Below are 7,500 nucleotides of genomic sequence, written 5' to 3'. Positions count from 1 at the left end.
CGGGACAGGTCGGCCCTGACGCCGGTTTACGATTTCTCCGGTAAAGCACCTGTCGGGTGGCGACCGGAGGGTCTTTGCAGGGCCTGGATCTCCGAGCCCGTGGGACAGGCGGGAAAGGGTGGCGGCAGCCGGTTGAAGTCCCGACCCTGGGCAGCCTCCCGGTCTTACCTCCATAACTTCGGCGAGGAGGGTCCGATCCCCGCGCGGTCGACGGCAGGCGGTAGGGCTCGGAGGGGCGCGGCCTGGTCCGCGAGTGCCCCGGCGCCGCCCCTCTGCCCGTCCGAGGGACAGTAGGAAATGGCCATACCGCTTTCCGGCCGATTGCCCGCCGGACGTCCGGCCGCATTCGCTCGGTCTGCGCGGCCGGCGGTAGCCGGGGGCGAGGGGCATCGGGCGGTGGCGGAACCAGGCCGGCCCGACCGCTGGGGGCCGCCGGGCGACGTTTGAATCTGTCGGGTCGGACCGCCGAATCCCGCGGGATTTCGGGATCGAATCTGCGGGTGGAATCGGCACCTCGTCCCGCTGTCCGGTTCCCCCCGGTCGACTGCAACGGGTTTCCGAGGCCCGTCGGTCAGGCGCGGTTCGCTCCGCAATCCGCCGGCCGATCGGCACCGGGCGGGGCTCTACGGAAAGAGGGGACCCTCCCGCGTCGAGTGCCGGCGCACCGACCCCGCAGGCTGACCGGGAAGGTGAAGACTCACCCCGCTGAATGCCCGGCCCCGGCTACCCTCCGGCTCCGGGGCCATAACTTCGGGGAGGGAGGTCCGATCCCCGCGCGGTCGACGGCAGGCGGTAGGGCTCGGAGGGGCGCGGCCTGGTCCGCGAGTGCCCCGGCGCCGCCCCTCTGCCCGTCCGAGGGACAGTAGGAAATGGCCATACCGCTTTCCGGCCGATTGCCGCCGGACGTCCGGCCGCATTCGCTCGGTCTGCGCGGCCGGCGGTAGCCGGGGGCGAGGGGCATCGGGCGGTGGCGGAACCAGGCCGGCCCGACCGCTGGGGGCCGCCCGGGCGACGTTTGAATCTGTCGGGTCGGACCGCCGAATCCCGCGGGATTTCGGGATCGAATCTGCGGGTGGAATCGGCACCTCGTCCCGCTGTCCGGTTCCCCCCCGTCGACTGCAACGGGTTTCCGAGGCCCGTCGGTCAGGCGCGGTTCGCTCCGCAATCCGCCGGCCGATCGGCACCGGGCGGGGCTCTACGGAAAGAGGGGACCCTCCGGCGTCGAGTGCCGGCGCACCGACCCCGCAGGCTGACCGGGAAGGTTAAGACTCACCCCGCTGAATGCCCGGCCCCGGGCACCCTCCGGCGCCGGGGCCATAACTTCGGGGAGGGAGGTCCGAGCTCCGCGCGGTCGACGGCAGGTGAAAGGGGCCGGTGCGCCGCGGAAGGCGACAGCAGTCCCGTCAGGCTGCACCTCTGCTCGGGCGAACGGCGTCAGGAAAAGGGGAGAGCACTTCCCCACCGATAGCTCCGGAACGCCCGGACCCATTGGCCCGCGGCACCGGTGGCTGCTAGAGGGCCTCCGGCGCCGTCAGCCGGGGTACGTCCCAGGCCGGCCGGACGGCGGGCAGCCGGAGGCAACGGCCTGGAACGGAGCCAGACTTGAGTCGTTCCGTGTGCCGTGGGCAAAAAGGCAGGGCTGCGGGTCAGCGCAGTTTGGCAAACCTTAGCCGCAAGTGCGGGAAGGGCGGAGGAGCACACGGACGCCGCCTTCCCAAACTGAGCCCAAAGTGCCCAGGCATGCCCCCTTGATCTCGCCTAATCAGTGAGCCCAAAATAATTTCAGAGTGTGGAAACCTGATCCAAAAAGGTCGAAAAGAACGGCCAGAGATCAAGTCCGAAAGGGGAAATCAGTAACAAGCAAGCAGAGTAATCATTAACCAAAAAGCGCAAAATTATGTTAAAAGTGTGAAATCATTAACCAAAAAGTCGAAAATAATGTCCAGAGACCAAGTCCGAAAGTACAAATAATTAACCAGTAAGCAGAGTCATCATTAACCAAAAATCGCAAAAGTAAGTAAAAAGTGTGAAATCATTAACCAAAAATCGCAAAAGTAAGTAAAAAGTGTTGAAATCATTAACCAAAAACTCGAAAATAATGTCCAGAGACTAAGTCCGAAAGGGCAAATGGTTAACCAGTAAGCAGAGTAATCATTAACCAAAAATCGCAAAAGTAAGTAAGAAGTGTGAAATCATTAACCAAAAATCGCAAAAGTAAGTAAAAAGTGTGAAATCATTAACCAAAAACTCGAAAATAATGTCCAGAGACCAAGTCCGAAAGGGCAAATGGTTAACCAGTAAGCAGAGTAATCATTAACCAAAAAGGGCAAAAGTAAGTAAAAAGTATGAAATCATTAACCAAAAAGCACAAAATTAAGTTAAAAGTGTGAAATCATTAACCAAAAAGTCGAAAATAATCTCCAGAGACTAAGTGCGAAAGGGCAAATGGTTAACCAGTAAGCAGAGTCATCATTAACCAAAAATCGCAAAAGTAAGTAAAAAGTGTGAAATCATTAACCAAAAACCCGAAAATAATGTCCAGAGACTAAGTCCAAAAGGGCAAATGGTTAACCAGTAAGCAGAGTAATCATTAACCAAAAATCGCAAAAGTAAGTAAAAGTGTGAAATCATTAACCAAAACTCGAAAATAATCTCCAGAGACTAAGTCCGAAAGGGCAAATGGTTAACCAGTAAGCAGAGTAATCATTAACCAAAAGGCGCAAAAGTAAGTAAAAAGTATGAAATCATTAACCAAAAAGCGCAAAAATATGTTAAAAGTGTGAAATCATTAACCAAAAAGTCGAAAATAATGTGCAGAGACTAAGTCCGAAAGGGCAAATGGTTAACAGTAAGCAGAGTAATCATTAACCAAAAAGCGCAAAAATATGTTAAAAGTGTGAAATCATTAACCAAAAACTCGAAAATAATGTGCAGAGACTAAGTCCGAAAGGGCAAATGGTTAACCAGTAAGCAGAGTAATCATTAACCATTCGCAAAAGTAGTAAAAAGTGTGAAATCATTAACCAAAAACTCGAAAATAATCTCCAGAGACTAAGTCCGAAAGGGCAAATGGTTAACCAGTAAGCAGAGTAATCATTAACCAAAAGGCGCAAAAGTAAGTAAAAAGTATGAAATCATTAACCAAAAAGCGCAAAAATATGTTAAAAGTGTGAAATCATTAACCAAAAAGTCGAAAATAATGTGCAGAGACTAAGTCCGAAAGGGCAAATGGTTAAACCAGTAAGCAGAGTAATCATTAACCAAAAAGCGCAAAAAATATGTTAAAAGTGTGAAATCATTAACCAAAAACTCGAAAATAATGTGCAGAGACTAAGTCCGAAAGGGCAAATGGTTAACCAGTAAGCAGAGTAATCATTAACACAAAAAGCTTAAAAATATGTTAAAGTGTGAAATCATTAACCAAAAACTCGAAAATAATCTCCAGAGACTAAGTCCGAAAGGGCAAATGGTTAACCAGTAAGCAGAGTAATCATTAACCAAAAAGGGCAAAAGTAAGTAAAAAGTATGAAATCATTAACCAAAAAGCACAAAATTAAGTTAAAGTGTGAAATCATTAACCAAAAACTCGAAAATAATGTGCAGAGACTAAGTCCGAAAGGGCAAATGGTTAACCAGTAAGCAGAGTAATCATTAACCAAAAAGCGCAAAATTATGTTAAAAGTGTGAAATCATTAACCAAAAACTCGAAAATAATGTCCAGAGACCAAGTCCGAAAGTACAAATAATTAACCAGTAAGCAGAGTCATCATTAACCAAAAATCGCAAAAGTAAGTAAAAAGTGTGAAATCATTAACCAAAAATCGCAAAAGTAAGTAAAAAGTGTGAAATCATTAACCAAAAACTCGAAAATAATCTCCAGAGACTAAGTCCGAAAGGGCAAATGGTTAACCAGTAAGCAGAGTAATCATTAACCAAAAATCGCAAAAGTAAGTAAAAAGTGTGAAATCATTAACCAAAAATCGCAAAAGTAAGTAAAAAGTGTGAAATCATTAACCAAAAACTCGAAAATAATGTCCAGAGACCAAGTCCGAAAGGGCAAATGGTTAACCAGTAAGCAGAGTAATCATTAACCAAAAAGGGCAAAAGTAAGTAAAAAGTATGAAATCATTAACCAAAAAGCACAAAATTAAGTTAAAAGTGTGAAATCATTAACCAAAAAGTCGAAAATAATCTCCAGAGACTAAGTGCGAAAGGGCAAATGGTTAACCAGTAAGCAGAGTAATCATTAACCAAAAATCGCAAAGTAAGTAAAAAGTATGAAATCATTAACCAAAAAGCACAAAATTAAGTTAAAAGTGTGAAATCATTAACCAAAATGTCGAAAACAATGTCCAGAGACTAAGTCCGAAAGGGCAAATGGTTAACCAGTAAGCAGAGTAATCATTAACCAAAAAGGGCAAAAGTAAGTAAAAAGTATGAAATCATTAACCACAAAAGCACAAAATTAAGTTAAAAGTGTGAAATCATTAACCAAAATGTCGAAAACAATGTCCAGAGACTAAGTCCGAAAGGGCAAATTGGTTAACCAGTAAGCAGAGTAATCATTAACCAAAAATCGCAAAAGTAAGTAAAAAGTGTGAAATCATTAACCAAAAACCCGAAAATAATGTCCAGAGACTAAGTCCGAAAGGGCAAATGGTTAACCAGTAAGCAGAGTAATCATTAACCAAAAATCGCAAAAGTAAGTAAAAAAGTATGAAATCATTAACCAAAAAGCACAAAATTAAGTTAAAAGTGTGAAATCATTAACCAAAATGTCGAAAACAATGTCCAGAGACTAAGTCCGAAAGGGCAAATGGTTAACCAGTAAGCAGAGTAATCATTAACCAAAAAGGGCAAAAGTAAGTAAAAAGTATGAAATCATTAACCAAAAAGCACAAAATTAAGTTAAAAGTGTGAAATCATTAACCAAAATGTCGAAAACAATGTCCAGAGACTAAGTCCGAAAGGGCAAATGGTTAACCAGTAAGCAGAGTAATCATTAACCAAAAATCGCAAAAGTAAGTAAAAAGTGTGAAATCATTAACCAAAAACCCGAAAATAATGTCCAGAGACTAAGTCCGAAAGGGCAAATGGTTTAACCAGTAAGCAGAGTAATCATTAACCAAAAATCGCAAAAAGTAAGTAAAAAGTATGAAATCATTAACCAAAAAGCACAAAATTAAGTTAAAGAGTGTGAAATCATTAACCAAAATGTCGAAAACAATGTCCAGAGACTAAGTCCGAAAGGGCAAATGGTTAACCAGTAAGCAGAGTAATCATTAACCAAAAAGGGCAAAAAGTAAGTAAAAAGTATGAAATCATTAACCAAAAAGCACAAAATTAAGTTAAAAGTGTGAAATCATTAACCAAAATGTCGAAAACAATGTCCAGAGACTAAGTCCGAAAGGGCAAATGGTTAACCAGTAAGCAGAGTAATCACTAACCAAAAATCGCAAAAGTAAGTAAAAAGTGTGAAATCATTAACCAAAAACCCGAAAATAATGTCCAGAGACTAAGTCCGAAAGGGCAAATGGTTAACCAGTAAGCAGAGTAATCATTAACCAAAAATCGCAAAAGTAAGTAAAAAGTATGAAATCATTAACCAAAAAGCACAAAATTAAGTTAAAAGTGTGAAATCATTAACCAAAATGTCGAAAACAATGTCCAGAGACTAAGTCCGAAAGGGCAAATGGTTAACCAGTAAGCAGAGTAATCATTAACCAAAAAGGGCAAAAGTAAGTAAAAAGTATGAAATCATTAACCAAAAAGCACAAAATTAAGTTAAAAGTGTGAAATCATTAACCAAAATGTCGAAAACAATGTCCAGAGACTAAGTCCGAAAGGGCAAATGGTTAACCAGTAAGCAGAGTAATCATTAACCAAAAATCGCAAAAGTAAGTAAAAAGTGTGAAATCATTAACCAAAAAGCGCAAAAATATGTTAAAAGTGTGAAATCATTAACCAAAAACTCGAAAATAATGTGCAGAGACTAAGTCCAAAAGGGCAAATGGTTAACCAGTAAGCAGAGTAATCATTAACCAAAATGCGCAAAAGTAAGTAAAAAGTGTGAAATCATTAACCAAAAATCGCAAAAGTAAGTAAAAAGTGTGAAATCATTAACCAAAAACTCGAAAATAATCTCCAGAGACTAAGTCCGAAAGGGCAAATGGTTAACCAGTAAGCAGAGTAATCATTAACCAAAAATCGCAAAAGTAAGTAAAAAGTGTGAAATCATTAACCAAAAACTCGAAAATAATGTCCAGAGACTAAGTCCAAAAGGGCAAATGGTTAACCAGTAAGCAGAGTAATCATTAACCAAAAAGCGCAAAAGTAAGTAAAAAGTATGAAATCATTAACCAAAAACTCGAAAATAATGTGCAGAGACTAAGTCCGAAAGGGCAAATGGTTAACCAGTAAGCAGAGTAATCATTAACCAAAAAGCGCAAAAATATGTTAAAAGTGTGAAATCATTAACCAAAAACTCGAAAATAATGTCCAGAGACTAAGTCCGAAAGGGCAAATGGTTAACCAGTAAGCAGAGTAATCATTAACCAAAATGCGCAAAAGTAAGTAAAAAGTGTGAAATCATTAACCAAAAATCGCAAAAGTAAGTAAAAAGTGTGAAATCATTAACCAAAAACTCGAAAATAATCTCCAGAGACTAAGTCCGAAAGGGCAAATAATTAACCAGTAAGCAGAGTAATCATTAACCAAAAAGCGCAAAAATATGTTAAAAGTGTGAAATCATTAACCAAAAACTCGAAAATAATGTCCAGAGACTAAGTCCGAAAGGGCAAATAATTAACCAGTAAGCAGAGTAATCATTAACCAAAAAGCGCAAAAGTAAGTAAAAAGTGTGAAATCATTAACCAAAAAGTCGAAAATAATGCCCAGAGACTAAGTCCGAAAGGGCAAATGGTTAACCAGAAAATCCGTCGAATAATGTCCAGAGACTAAGTCCGAAAGGGCAAATGGTTAACCAGTGGAAGGGCGATCAAGCGGAAAAATTTGCCCCGGTTACCCGGGATGGAGTTCCAGAGGTCCGGCCAGAGTTGTCAAATTCGTCCCGCTGATCGGACGCTTGTCATTCGGGTGGCTGGGGGTTGGCGGGGTATCTGCACAGTAGTAGGAGGTGGCAAGTCGGGACTTGGACGTTTATTCCAAGAGTCCACCCGAGCCTCCAGGTCTGCAGAGACCGACCCTAGCTGCCGCCCAACCGACTTTTAAGCCTTTTTCGGATGGGGATTTTTTCCCATTTTCGTCCATTTTTCGGGTTTTCTGTCGGGCTTAATAGGCGGCAGCCTGACCCCCGGCCGAGGCGGGGGGCGCACTCTCCCTTGCGTAAGGGTCCGGATTTGCCCCGGAAAGTGCCCCCGACGGCCTCCCGACCCGGGTGCCTGCAGGGCGGGGGAAAGGGTAGTCCCAGCCGCAGGAAATCATTAACCAAAAGACTTAGCCGTCGGGGCAGAGGCTAAGACCCGGGCTGGTGAAATCATT

The sequence above is a fragment of the Heterodontus francisci genome, unplaced genomic scaffold (genome assembly GCF_036365525.1).
Source record: "Heterodontus francisci isolate sHetFra1 unplaced genomic scaffold, sHetFra1.hap1 HAP1_SCAFFOLD_1418, whole genome shotgun sequence".
NCBI lineage: Eukaryota > Metazoa > Chordata > Chondrichthyes > Heterodontiformes > Heterodontidae > Heterodontus > Heterodontus francisci.
This window is presented reverse-complemented; position numbering follows the sequence as displayed.